Below are 14,876 nucleotides of genomic sequence, written 5' to 3' on the forward strand. Positions count from 1 at the left end.
CTGCTCCTGTAAGTTAACCCTCACCCATATTCCTGTAAGTGACCCCGATAAAACTCATGGTTCACCAAATTGGACTTTGGTGGTAGCAGTGCTTTGGTTTGTCGTGGGTTCCCTGTCTGGGGTGAGTTTTTCCCCAGGAAAAGTCTTGTCACACAACACTCTTCTCTTTATCTAGTCTTCCTTAAAAAAACAAAAAAACCCCAAATTTTTTATTGATTCTTTGTGAATTTCACATCATACATCCTGATGTTACTCATCTACCTGCCCCCTTGCTTCCACCCTCTGCCCTCACCACCTCCTCCCAAAACAAAATTTAAAAGTAAAACCAAAACCAAAACACCCCCCCCAAAAAAACCCAAAACCAAACAACAACAAAAAAAAACCCACCAAAAAAACAAAATAAAACAAACAAACAAAAAACAAACAAAAAATCTTGGCATGTGGCATGGAAGCTGTACTGTGGCTCAGTGAGTCACGCAGTATATAGTTCATACATCTTTACTTGAAGTGTTCATTCCAATGAGTCACTGGTCTGGTTTGAGGTCCCTGGCTTCTGCTACGCCCTAGATACTGGGCCCTCATTGGGACTCCTCTTGGATATCCTGTTGTTGCCTTGTGTCATGAAAGATCTTGTAGCTTTGGGTCTGCAGGTCTGGGCCCTTCACATGCTCCAGCAGTTCATAGATGAGGTGGATGTTGGAGTGGGCTACCTTGTAGTTCTGGTTCTGGGCCTGGGTGGTAGGTAGCTGGGTTGGTCAGCATGCCAGCTTTCCCTCATCATCATCAGCAGCCAGGTGAGCTCTCCAGCACTGTCCTGGCAAACTCATCCAGTGTAGAAGACAGGAAGGAGCAGGGCCAGTTCTGCTCTCACACCCTCGGGTCCAGCTCACCCGCACTCACACCACCTGGGCAGCTCTACTGTTTTGCCTCGGTGAGGGGCAGGGCCCGCTCTCTGGATGGCTGCCCTTGGTGAGGGGGAGGGTCTTCCTTTTTTTTTTTTTTTTTTTTAAAATTGAGGAACCACGTAGATTTTGTTGACAGAAATTTGAGGAAACGTAGAAAACCCACAACAACATCAATCACTATGAGTTATATCAGGTGGAGTTATGAATAATTGTGAAGCATTTTGCCTTTTCTGGAAGTGAGGAAAAGTTGGCGTTAAATTTCTTTTCAGCTCTCACTTGCACCTGAGGCTGAAGTCCGACACTGTGGAAAGGAAAGGACCCTTGAGGAGAATGGCTCCCTCCGGAGCTGCTCTTTCCAAGTAGGCTGACCTCACCCCTGTGCGGCTCCTTGTTGGGGACACCTCCCTCCCTGCAGTACAGAGGGCACATGGACTTGTGCTTCTTCGTCATTTCTCTCCGGAGCCAAGGACAGAGTTATGATACTATTGTGGTGAGTATCACAACTGCGAGCCACCGATTCACCAGGAAGGCTGCAGACAGCATGGTTAACCACATGTTTGTCAAGAGACGGGGTAGACCAAGGCGAGCAAGGCAGGGGTTTGTGGGAGTCGACTTGGAGGCGAGGGAGAGATACAGTCTAGGTTATCTGGGGCAGTGAAGAGTTTCATTACCAAAACCAGATCAGTGTGCTACGTGCAGCTCATGCCGCTGCTGAAACGGGGGAAGGGATCTAATAACTCTTGGCTGAAGAAATGTTAAACTCGTGCACAAGCCCAGGTAAAGTTATTGTACAACCTGAAAGAAAAACAAAAGTTCAAAAGTAAATCTTGGCCCCCAAACATTCTTCTTCTTTTCTGGAGTTGACCCTTGAATAAAATTCTTTGCTTATCTCCAACATAATGAAATGGTAGTCAGAATGTATAGTTCAAATATGAATATAAAACAGTAGTAGACCTTTTCCCAAAATCTGACAGCTTCTTTCATTTTAGTACAATGCTTTTAAGATGTATTTATTTATGCTAAAGATCACCACTAGTTTTGGGTTTTTTTTTTTAATGTTTATTTTGGATTCTACATGTATGTGTGTTTGTGCACGTGTGGATGTAGATACTCACAGAGGCCAGAAGAGGGCATTGGATCCCCTAAAGCTGGAGTTACAAGCAGTTGTGAGCCATTCAAAGCAGGTTCTCAGGTCCTCAGGGAGAGCAGTTAGCACTCTTAAAGGATGATCCATCTTTCCAAGCCTTGCTTTGTTCTTTTAAGGTGTTGGGTGGAATTCTATTGTTGGAATATACTCATATTTACTTATTCATATACTAATTGATGAACATTTTGGTTGCTTGTAATTTTGTCCACATAGAAGTCCTGTTGAGATTCGTAAGTGTACATTTAACCGGTACACTATTTTCCAAAGTGGCAGGTCCAAAGTAAAAATACCAGCAAATTAGTTAAATGGAGTGTGTGTGTGTGTGTGTGTGTGTGTGTGTGTGTGTGTGTGTGTGAAGTGTTTGAGATAGGGTTTCCCCCATATAATCCAAGCTGACCTATAACTCACAGTTGTCCTGCTTCAGCTTCTTGAGTGCTGAGTTACAGCTGTGTACCATCATGCCTGGTGTTTAGTGAAAAGGTTTTCTTATACTATATTTCGATCATGTTTTTCCTCTCCCCCAATTTCTTCCAGATCCTCCCCACCTGCCTACTCACCCAACTTTATGTTCTCTCTCTCTCTCTCTCTCTCTCAAAAAAAAGCAAGAAACAAAATAGAAAAACATAAAGCAAACAAAATCAAAACAATCAAAGGGCTAATAAGGAAAAACAAAGCCTAAATGAAACAAAAAGTCCATGAAAATACCATTGAGTTTGTTCTGTGTTGGCTCAGTACCACTGGGCATGGGGCCTGCCATGGAGTGTGGTTGATATACCCCAGGAGACTCCATGGAAGAAAACTGAGTTTCCCTTTGCCAGTGGCTATCCAATCGCAGATAGACTCTTGGTCAATCCCTTGTCTCCCTCCTCTCCTCAGTTCTGAGACACCATCTGACTTGAACCTGTGCAGGTCTTGTGTGCGTTGCCACAGTTTCTGTGAGCGCATCTATGCATCAGTCCTGTTGTGTCTGAAGGATCCTGTTTCTTTGGAGTCCTCCATCACCCCCGGCTCTTACAGTCCTTCCACCCCTCTTCTGCACAGATCCCTGAGCCTTGAGGGGAGGTTTGATAAAGACATCCCTCTTAGGACCAAGTACTCCAAAGCTTCTCAGTCTTTGTACATTGTCCAGTTGTGGGCCTCTGTTAATTCCCCTCTATTGAAAGGGGAAGCTTCTCGGATGTGGGGTGAGTGAAGGGAGTCTATGATAGAAGAAAATCATTAGGAGCCATTTTATTGCTATGTTTCTTCAGCAGAATAATGGTAGGATTCCCCTAGGCCTGTGATCTATCTAGTCTCCTGTCTACCCTAGCAATGTTAGGCATGAGCTCCATCTCATGGAGTGGGCCTTAAATCCAGTAAAAAAAAGTGGTTGGTTTCTCACATAACATTGGTGACCCTGTTGCATCAGTGTACCTTGCAGGCAGGTTGATGTTGGAGGACACAGGGGTTTTAGTTAATTAGTACTGACAAGTACTTTCCTCCCCCAGTAGCATGCAGCATACCTTCCAGTACCATGAATGCTGACTGGTAGAGGCGAGGCTTCTTGTTAGGCACCAGCTCAGATTCTCCATGTTCAGTGACATAAGTGAGTGAGGTCTTCTGCAATGGGGCCTTACCATCAGGTTGTGGAAAGCAATCAATGACAATGGCAGTAGCCTGTGATGTTTGGGTGGTCTCATGAGACCCCTTCGGCCTGTGACTGAACAATATGTAACCCATTCCTGGCACTGGGAGGTTTTACTTGGTAGCATGAGATGTCTGGTTGGGTCATTGTCTATCCTATTACTTGGTGACTTTCATTTAAATTCATTTCATAGAGGAAGCTTGCAGTGTTAGTTTTTCCTCCGGTATTCCCTCCTTTATGTGACTCACCCATCTTCTCCCTTTTATCTCTCTATAACACTGCACCTATTTCCCCTACCTAGGGAGAGCCTCTCCTCTCCCTTGATCCCTTACTGCATCCATGGTTATTTGGATTGTTGTTCATGTACCAAAAGCTTAAAAGCTGAGATCCACAAGTAAGATAAACCAAGTTTAACAGAGAAATAGAACCACTAATGAAAAACCAAACTGATGTAAAGACGGGAAATGAAAACTTAGGATGTCAAACAAAACCTCAGAGGTAAGTCTCACCAACAGATTACAAGACATGGGAAGAGAATTTCAAGACTTGAAGACAAGGTAAAAGAAATGGATAGCTCAGTTAAAAAAAAAGGGGGTGGGGGAATTTAAAAAACAAACATACAAACAAACAAAATCCCAGGAAATCTGGAACATTATGAAAAAGACCAAATCCTCAAATAGAAGAAAGGAGAAGAAGCCATGTCCAAGGCACAGAAAATATTTTAAGCAAAATAATAGAAGAAAATTTCCCCAATCTAAAGAAAGAGATACTTATCAAGGTACAAGAATCATACAGAACACCAAGTAGACAGGACTAGTTAAGAAATCCGGGCTGGAGAGATGGCTCAGAGGTGAAGAGCACTGACTGCTCTTCCAGACGTCCTGAGTTCAATTCCCAGCAACCACATGGTGGCTCACAACCACCTTGAATGAGATCTGGTGCCCTCTTCTGGCCTGCAGTCACATATGCTGTATACATAATAAATAAATGAATTTAAAAAAATAAAAAATAAAAATCTTAAAAAAAAAAAAAAGAAATCCCCAAGGACACACAGGAATCAAAACCCTAAATGTACAGAACCAAGAAAGGACATTAAAAGCTGCAAGTGAAGAAGATCAAGTAACATATAAAGGCAGACCCACTAGAGTAACACACGACTTTTCAATAGTGAAGAGGCTGTAATTAGCATTTACTTAGGATTCTGGAATCAGGCAATGTCATTCTATAAAATGCAGTTAAGTGTTCCAAGGAGCTGAATAGAAGAGATTAGCTTTGTGGATGATGAATGGAACAGAAATAAGACAAAAAATGCATTAGTATTTCAAAGTTATTTTTCTAATATTATTAAAGCAGAGGGAATGTAAATTAGTCTAGCTACTAAGAAAATCATCATGGAGGGTCCTAAAAACATGTAGGAAGAGAACTTCTATATTATCCAGCCAGACTCTTCTGAGTATATACCCCTGAACAAAGTTTGTTTGATATAGAGATGTTTACATATCATATTTATTGCCTCATTATTCATAATAGCTCAATTATGGTGTCAATAATGGGAGAAATAGTCTTCTTTGGGGAAAAGCATATCAATTGGTTATCCAGTAACAAATGATAATCCCTGCAAACATATATACAAGTAACATTATACAGACTGAGCAGGCAATATTTAGGAATATATATGTATATATGCATGTAACTACAATTCATGAAAAAAAAAGGCCAAGAATTTGAAAGAAAGGAAGTAGGGTATGTGGGGGAGGATTTGAAGGAAGGAAATGAAAGAGGGAAAGGATATAATTAAATCATGATCTCAAACACAAAATTTAAAAAGTATGTTGCTTTCAGGAAAATGTATAGAACTTGAGATCATTGTGTTAAGTGAAACAAGCCATTTCAATAAAACAAAGCATTTTTACTCTTACATATAGAATCTGGGTAAAGGTGAGAAAGGCTACCAAAGTAAAAGAGGGACTATTAAGGATGGGAAAGGGAAGAGAGAAAGAAGGATGGGGGAGGAGAGATAAAACAGAGTGCTAGAGGATGTGAATAAAGAATGCTATATTTAGCCGTGCCGTGGTGGCACATACCTTTAATCCCAGCACTCGGGAGGCAGAGCCAGGCAGATCTCTGTGAGTTCTAGGCCAGCCTGGTCTACAGAACGAGGTCTAGGACAGGCACCAAAACTACATAGAGAAACCCTGTCTCAAAAAAAAAAAACACCAAAAATCAAAAAACAAAAAGAATGTTATATTTGTGCATGGAAATGTCATAATGAAATCCTTTACTTTGTACAATTAGTGTGTGCTACTAATTAAAAAAGAGAAAAAAATCACACTAACACAAACAAGCAAATAATAGCAGCAGAGGGTTCTGACTTAGACTGATTCAGGCTCCCTACAGTTTTTTATTTATTGACTTCAATGCCTCCCCCACTTTTTTTTTTTTTTTTTTTTTTTTTTTTTAGTACAACAGACGTTACTGTGTCTAGTCTGGTGTGCTGGGGGCATAGTACAGGGCCAGTCTAAGAGAGTTTCCTGCCATAAACTTTGGGTGATAGCATCATTTTTATTACTACCAGAAATATGTGAGACTCAGTGATTCCCACATCCTTCCTAAAGGCTGGTCTTCTTGGTTTTTAAAATTTGATAACTCTGGTGAGTTTGTGAAATGCTGTGCATGTTTGCACTTGTGTACATGCACGAGTGGGTGGAGGCCAAAGGTCAATGTCTGGTGTAATTCTCCGGGTGCATGCATCTTTTATTCCCTCCCCCCACTTTGTATCTTCACTTCTTGGTTTGTTTCTTTGAACCCCTCTCGCCCCCTTTCTTTCCTTTCTTTCTCTCACTGGCATGGAACTCACCAGGTAGACTAAGCTAACTGGCCAGCGAGCCCCGGAGGTCCACCCATCTTGGCCTCCTCAGTGCTGGGATTATAAGCATGTCCTGACACTCTTGGCTTTTTAAAAAGTCTGGGTCCATGGAACTGGAGAGATGGCTCAGAGTCAGTGGTGATTCCTCTCCTCTTTACAGCCAAGCTCCTTGGGAAAGGAACTTTTCCTCCTTGGCTTCCTATCCTTCCACCAACTTCGTTATCCTTTGTGATACTGTTCTTGCCTCTGTTGCTGCAGAAACCGCTTTGCCCCTCAGAAGCAATAATTGGTTTCATCATAGCCACTGCTCGTCAGGTGACAGTTTATCGGACATCTCTAGGCATTGGATTCTGCGGCCCTCTCCTCCTTTGAGGCCTCTATTCTGGTGTCTTCACTTTCTGATTTTCCTTTGTGCACTTTTCATTGCTCTTACTTTTTCATGGACCTTCTTTTGATCTTGAGCTATCAGAATTTACAGGGGTCAGGTCCCTCTGTCACGTTACTTCCCTACAGGATATCCTGACAAACCCTGGCTTCTGAAACTTGTTCACATTTCCACACCATACTTTAGATCCCATCTGCTTCTCCTCAGGGAGGGCTTTATTCGCCAAAGGTCTTTTGGCTTATACCTTTGTGAGATTGCAAGCTAGTTTCTCTGTTTTCCTACTGGACGGCCCCACAGATATCTCAAACCCAACATGTTCAAAGGAAGGTCACTACTCCTGCCTTATAATCTACCACCCCTCTTCTATTCAAGAGCACTGTGACCTTCCCTGGTGACCACATCAGGAATAGCTATGTTTCTGTCTTTCCAACCACCCCATGGAATTCTGTTGATTTTATTTTTAATATATCTCAAATACGTCCTTTCTATCCATTTCCACCCTCTCCATTCTCTCAGGAAAATAGCCTCATTTTCCACTACTTCATCCAGTTTAATTCTCCAGACATCTTCAACAACTATCTGTTACAGGTAAGGTTATCTGGGAATATCAAACCAGGGGATATTGTGTTCTGGTGGTGGGTTTGTTCTCCCTTGAAAACTTTCCCTTGGTTCATTTCTACACTGGGAGTCTAAACCTTGGTGGACCTTCCTCATTACTGACTCGCTGCACACTCTGACCTGGCCACTCCACCATTATCCAGGCTGGATTTGAGTCAGATATATCGATTAGGAGTGGATTAAACTAATTTAGTTTCACGGAAGAACAGGAGGAACTGAGAATTCGATAGCTATGGGTGTGTGTGGAGTTGAGGACAGCACTCCCGTTGTCTTGGGTCCTGTCTCTGCATGTCGCTGGAATCGATGCACCGTCTTATGCTCAGTTTTCTTCCTTGCTCAGCCTGGATCCATGGCCAGTTACTGCAGTCACTCTTTTGTGTATGTTCTCTGTCTTTTGCTTGTTTCCCATGGTCAAATTCAAGTGGTCCCATCCCAAACACTGTTGCACATGAGTCTCTTTTTACTAGGCCGGAACTCTCACTGGTAAACTGTGGCTGGAGAAAAGCATGCAACCCTTGTTGACTAATTTTTATTTAAATATATGATCACTAACCTCAGGGAGATCCATAATACCACCCTGATGCCCATTTGCTCTCCTACTCTCCCATAAGTCTAGTGAATATTTACTCCTGTCTCTGTAAGACAGTTACCAATTTATTACCTTCATTTCCAATTTTTTTTTTTAAAAAAGATTGATTTGTTTATTATGTGTACAGTGTTCTGCCTATGTGTTTGCCTGCAGGCCAGAAGAGGGCACCAGATCTCATTACAGATGGTTGTGAGCCACCATGTGGTTGTTGGCAATTGAACTCAGGACCTCTGGAAGAGCAGCCAGTGCTCTTAACCTCTGAGCCATCTCTCCAAGCCCCTCATTTTCAAATTTATCTTTGTTATAATTTGTAGCCACTTCCTAGCTACATGACCATGCATGTGCTATCCCAGCAGTCAGGCAAAATGCCTAGTCACCCCAGGGCCTTACGGTTTACATAATCCCTGTGCCCCGTGGTCACGTAATCTACGCTTATGCGTGTTGTAGCTACGCAGGCCCATATACCCATGGGAGAGGGAGACTTATAAAAGCAGATCCCACCCATTCCCTGCTCTCTCTTCCGAACTATTTGTTTCCTGTAGGCCTATTGCACGGTCCCACTTTCCCTCCCCTAATAAAACTCTTGTTGTGGATTTTGTTGTACCTCGTGTCCTCTCTCACCCAGTTAATATGCTGAAAATAAATAACAATCTTGATTGATAGGCTTTTCAATTCTCCACTCACCTCCATCGTTCTTTACACTCAGTAGGTGACGGTGCTTCTTATGCAGAAAATAAAAGCAACCAGAACTTTGGGAAGGTCTGTTACCTACCCACATTCCTGCATCAGATTACTCTCCTGTGATGATGATTGCACCCCTAGATAAAGCCACCTCTTCCATCCCCACCCCCCACTGGCTACCATCCCTTCCCCCATATTCATGTTAGTAGCTCCGGAATCCTTCTATAAAAAAGTGTCTTTGTGTTATTGCTCAATTCACATCACTGGCCAATCGGCTTTTTTATTAACAACGAGAGCAGCACATTTTCACAGTGTGCAGGATTATTCCACAGCAAAGAGCAACGAGGAAGAATAGTGCTCGGCACTGACAAAAAAGACCTTGAGACTTCAAGGGTGGTTGCTGAGTCCCACGCTTCCTCATACGTTGAGCGCCGTTTCTTATCAGATGTATAATTTAGGGCACAGGTGACATGACTGGTTCTCAAAGCATAAATCTCACTCTTAGTGATGTTGGGGAAGTGGACATGTCTGTGGTTAAAAGCAAAGAGGCTTCAAAAAGCTCAGATCAAAGGTGACTTGTCCCTCACATACCTCATGCTGAATTACCACAGGTTACACTCACAAGTTCCTGGAAAGAGGAATTATGCATTGTGGTTTACTCATGCTGTGTGTCTGCCTAACATGAATGGCGATGGTGATGATGGCCAGGAAGATACACTCATGAATTAGCATGTAGTAAAGACGCATGTGTCACTGGCCCAATGTTTATTACGGGGAGGGCAAAGTTGGGAAAGCTGGCTCGTTCATTCTTATTTGTTCAGTGTTTTTTCTGGAGAAGTTGGCCCTTAACTAACTCTTACTGGATGACCACAAGGAAAGTTATGAAATCACTGTACTGGAACGGTTTGAATGATCTTCCACTCCATCCCTCTGCCCAAAGATAACCTGATATTGGTGCCTGCAAATGGCTCACTGGGTAAAGTACTGGCTGTACAAGCTTGGTAACCTGGCTTTAATTCCTGGAATTATGGAGGAGAGAACCAATTCTAAACTCTACATGTCTGCCATAGTATGTACACACACACACACACACACACACACACACACACACATAGAGCAATTTTAAAGATAACATGATATAATTCACAAGCCAAACAATATTATCAAGTTTATTTCTAAAGAACAACTTCAAACATGAAAATCTCACAATCATTGTCCTCCAAAGCAAGAAATCCTTCTAAATGTCCAACTGAAATCTTGAAATTATGTCCAATGTATAAAAATTCATTCATTATAAGTGTTATCCTGAGAGAGATGCAATAAAATATCAGATACTTTACATTTTAATTTGGAAAAAATACATATATACATATAACTGACACCAGTATATAGCACTGTGAAAATGTGTGCTCTCATTGTTAATTAAAAGCTGATTGGCCCATAGCCAGGCAGAAATTATAGGCAGGAAAACCAAACTAGGAGAAAGATGGGAAGATGGACAGAGTCAGAGGAGATACCAGAGAGCTGCCCGGAAGCAAGACATGCTAGAGGACAGGTAAAGCCACAAGCCACGTGGCAATACATAGATTAATAGAAATGGATTAACTTAAAAGTAAGAGTTAGCTAGTAACAAGCCTGCGCTATTGGCCAAGCATTTATAATTCATATTCAGCCTCTTATTTGGTTGGACATGAAATAAACCAGACGATGAGAGTACTTTGTTATCTTTGACTTTGTGTGTAGGTAGCATTGGCAGATGCATTGAGATCGTCCAGAGAAACGGTTATCAGGATCGACAGGACGAGACACAGGTAACAGAAGAAAGCCACACTTGGGAAGAGGAAATCTCAGCCGAGGAATTGCCTCCATCAGACTGGCCTGTAGGCATGCCTGTGTGGGTATTTTCTTTTTTGTTTTTTTGAGACAGTGTTTCTCTGTGTAGCCCTGGCCGGGTGGTCGGGACAGGAAACATCTGTTTACAGGTCTTCTTGTAAACAGGCTCTGTGATTTTGAACCTGGAGGGCTGGGATTCAATTTCTATACACCCACATGGCAGCTCACAGCTGTCCACAACTCTAGGTCCAGGGAATCTGACACCTTCACACCAATGCATACAAAAATAAAGCTAAATAAGTTTTTTAAAGGGTGGCTTTGCAGTTAAACAGGAAGTCACATGTCTGTTCTTTCTGTCTCTTTCCTTTTTTTCTCTCTCTTTTCCCATTTCATATGTAGTAACATCTTCGGAAATTCTTTGATACTTATAATCTGCAAGGACAAAATCATCTCAGGTATTTAGCCTATGATCTTCTGCAGAACTTCAATTCTTTTTTTCTTTAAACAATTATTTTCTTTTTAGGTGTGTGTATGTGTTTGTGTGTGGATTTGTGCATGTGAATGTAGGTACTCTTAGAGGTTAGAAGAGGGTGTTGGATCCCCTAGAGAAGAAGTTACAGGCGGTAGTGAGCTGCTGGACATGGGTGCTGGGAACTTAATTCTGGTCCTCTGTAAGAGCAACAAGTGCTCTTAACCACTGAGCCATCTCTTCAGAATACTTCCAATTCTTCCTTTATATTTATTTTCTATCCCTCTGCCCCTCATGCCCATAGAATGCAGTTTCTTTGAAGATAGGCACACCATTACTCATTTTTTACTTTACCCATTTTTTTTCCCCAAATAAATGCTTAATGTTACTTAAAGAATACAGTGACTGTTCCCTGTCACATTGGACCCATGTTCTGTGGATAAATGCCATCATCGCTGAGAAAGGATGTGAACTGAAGTTGGCCACTTGGGTTTGCTTCAATGGAGAACAACCAGGTTACTCAGCTGGTGAAGGCAACTCTTGACTCCCTTTCATCAAAGCTTCCTCCGTCATGGAGACTCTGAGATACATGTATTAGTAAGCAGTCTTTGTTGTCTGGGTCCACCTATGTTCTAATTGCTCCCTGTCTGCTCACAGCGTCTTGCTCAAGGTAGCAAAAGACATGAGATGTGGATGCTAAGAATGTGAGGTCTTCGTGAATATGGAGGGAAGAGTTTTGTTGCAGCGTGCAAAGCACAAAGCTTCAAGTGTGGAAGTAAGAATGAACCAAACCAGGCGCGCTGCTGTTTGAGCACATGTTCCCTGAGGGCTCACATGGTAGGGGTTTGGTGGCAAGCCTTTAGTCATATTAGGAGGAGGTGGAGCCTTTAACAGATGAGATCTGGTAGAAGGAAGTAAGACTTGTGGGCGTGCCCTCGAAGGGGTTGGGACCTCAGTCTCTTCTCCTCTCATCTCTCATTGTGTTTCCTCCACCACAAGCTTTCATTACAAAGCAGGGCCAAGGCAGTCTGGGGAGGGAAGGCTGTGAATAATAGGAACAGTAGGAAAAGAGTGGTTAGGGCATTCAGGCAGAGGGGTCCAAAGCACAGATGGTGAATTCAACAACAGCCTAGTGGCTCCGTAAGAACCTCATTATGCTTAGAGCATTTAACTATGTAGCAAGCGGTGTGAAATAAACCAGACGATGAGAGTACTTTGTTATCTTTCACTTTGTGTGTAGGTAGCATTGGCAGATACTTTGAGATCATCCAGAGAAACGGTAGTCAGGATAGGCAGGACAAGACACAGGCAACAGAAGAAAGCCACACTTGGGAAGAGGAAATCTCAGCCGAGGAATTGCCTCCATCAGACTGGCCTGTAGGCATGTCTGCGTGGGTATTTTCTTTTTTTCTATTTTTTTTTTTTTTTTGAAACAGAGTTTCTCTGTGTAGCCCTGGCCATCCTGGAACTTGCTCTGTAAACCAGGCTGGCCTCAAACTCACAGAGATCCACCTGCCTCTGCCTCCTGGGTGCTGGATTAGCGGTGTGCGCCACCACAGCCCAGCCTATTTACTGTTTAGTGATTGATGGAGGGGCCGGCCCACTGTGGGTGGTTCCATCCCTGGGGAAGTGGTCTTGGAGGTATAAGAAAGGTAGCTGAATCTGAACCAGGTAAGCAAGCCCGTAAGCAGTGTTCCTTTGTGGACTCTGCTTCCAGGTTCCTGCCTTGTGTTCCTGCCTTGGCTTCCTGTAGTGATGGACTGTGACCTGGGAGCTACGAGATAAGATAAGCCCTTTCCTCCCCTCGTTGGTTTTGGTCAGTGTTTTATCACAGCAACAGAGAAGCACATGAGGACACTGGGAATATCATAGTGATGAGAAGATGTGGGCCCACAAAATGGTTAGAAAGTGAAAATCCTGAGCTTGATGCCTGAATGTTAGAAGTGTGAGAGAGGGAAAGAAGCAGGGAGAGTTACCTAAGCCCCACAGATTTCCAGCTTGGATGGCAGCTTGGAAGGACAGCACTTGCCGGGGAAAATGAAGTTAGAGTACAGGTGGTATGCACTGGGGAGTGAGAGCCGCACGGCGTTCCTACTGTTTGGATGTGGTTTGTCTGTGAAATGTCCTCCATAGGATTTGGGCATTTGGTCCCTAGCTGTTTGGGGAGGTGGTGCAACCTTTAGGAGATGGAGACTGGATGGAGGACACTGGTCTCTGGAGTGCAGGCTTTGGGGTTATACTAAGTCTCACTTCAGCCCAAGTTCCCCGCTCCCTGGTCTACCAGCCTCATGTTCCTGCTACCATGAGTTCCGCTACATCTCCCTCCTGGCCCTGGGCTAAAGCCCAACGTGTATACCAAAGCAAGTGTTTTCCTTCTTAAGTGTTTCTCTCAGATAATGTCAGTGTCAAGAAAAGTAACTAATAAGGTGTCTAAACATTCATTGCTGAAAACCTACTCCCTCTTCTGGCAGATTTAAGGTGGTGAAACCTTTAAAAGGTTGGGCCTAGTGCAAGGTAATTGAGTCATGGGTGCATCATCCTTGGGAGAGATCGGTGCTGTCTAATGATAATCAATCAAGTCCCAGGGGACTGCCCTGAAGGAATAGGTTGTTATAGAAGAGCCGGGCACCTCCCCTCTGTCCCACATGTTACTTTGTGTGGATTCCATTTACCATGAAACCGTCACCAGAAGCCACACAGATGCAGGTGACATGCTCTTCAACTCTAGAACTGTCAGCTAAATAAATCTTTTCTTAATAAACTATACAGCCTCGGGGATTTTGTTGTAACAATACTAAATGAACAGAGACAGAAGGACCTGTTTCCTATGCCCCAAATCCTAGTAAAACTAATAGGAAATCATGTCTCAGGCACATGTATGCTGCCCCTAAAACTTCCATTCAGTGAACACCCCCAACAATGAGCAGCAGGATTTTCGTAATGAATTTTAAAGCATGAAGGTAGCACCTGTCAGTGCTAGCTGTGTGTGGGGAGCTTGAGACAGGCTGGCTAGGAGAACCAAGCTCACGTTGATAGTGACAGGAGAAGCTGGAGAAGTTGCCCACTGGCTTTGGGATTAGAATGAAGTAGAGGTAGGCCATACAACTCTGGGTGCTGCTGGGGCATGTTGGAGAGTGAAGAGTGAACACTCAGCAGGTAAAGGTGCATGCTTCCCTCTCCCAAACAAAAAAATAAATTAAAAGAAAAAGCAGGGAGTCTGTGGGAATGGCTGGAGAACTTCCATAGGGCTCCCCAAACTGGTCATGATGATAGGTTGGGGCGTGGGGACTGGGAATGGCTATAATTCAAAGCTTGAAACCGACCTGTAGGTAAATATGACTCAGTTTTTATTTTGCTTGTGTTGAACACCTCTTATACTTGAAGCTGGCCATGCCCCACTTCTTCTCTTCTGGGTGCTTGGGTGTACTGGATGAGAGACAGAAGCCAGATCTGAGAACTGTAGCTCTGAGAGGGAAACCTGTTCCTTACTGATCTCCGGTAGGCCTTGGTCATCAAAGGAAGGACTCCTATTCCAAAAACAGAGTCTCCTTGCAGAATTTCCTCTTTTAAGCCAAATATCAAGTTATATTTTGGGGAAGTTTTTAATTTTTCCCTTTTGATCTTCAGTAATCATGCGCCATTCCCAGGGCCACTGTTATTGTTGCTTAATTTATTATAGAATGCTCTGGTTTGCCCCATTGTCTAATAATAGAAGAGCCTTGTCCTCCATTGTCTTGAAGGCATTGTTTCTCTGAGGCA

Source organism: Peromyscus californicus, unplaced genomic scaffold (assembly GCF_007827085.1).
Source record: "Peromyscus californicus insignis strain IS unplaced genomic scaffold, ASM782708v3 Scaffold_19__1_contigs__length_69161282, whole genome shotgun sequence".
In the NCBI taxonomy this organism is placed as follows: Eukaryota; Metazoa; Chordata; class Mammalia; order Rodentia; family Cricetidae; genus Peromyscus; species Peromyscus californicus.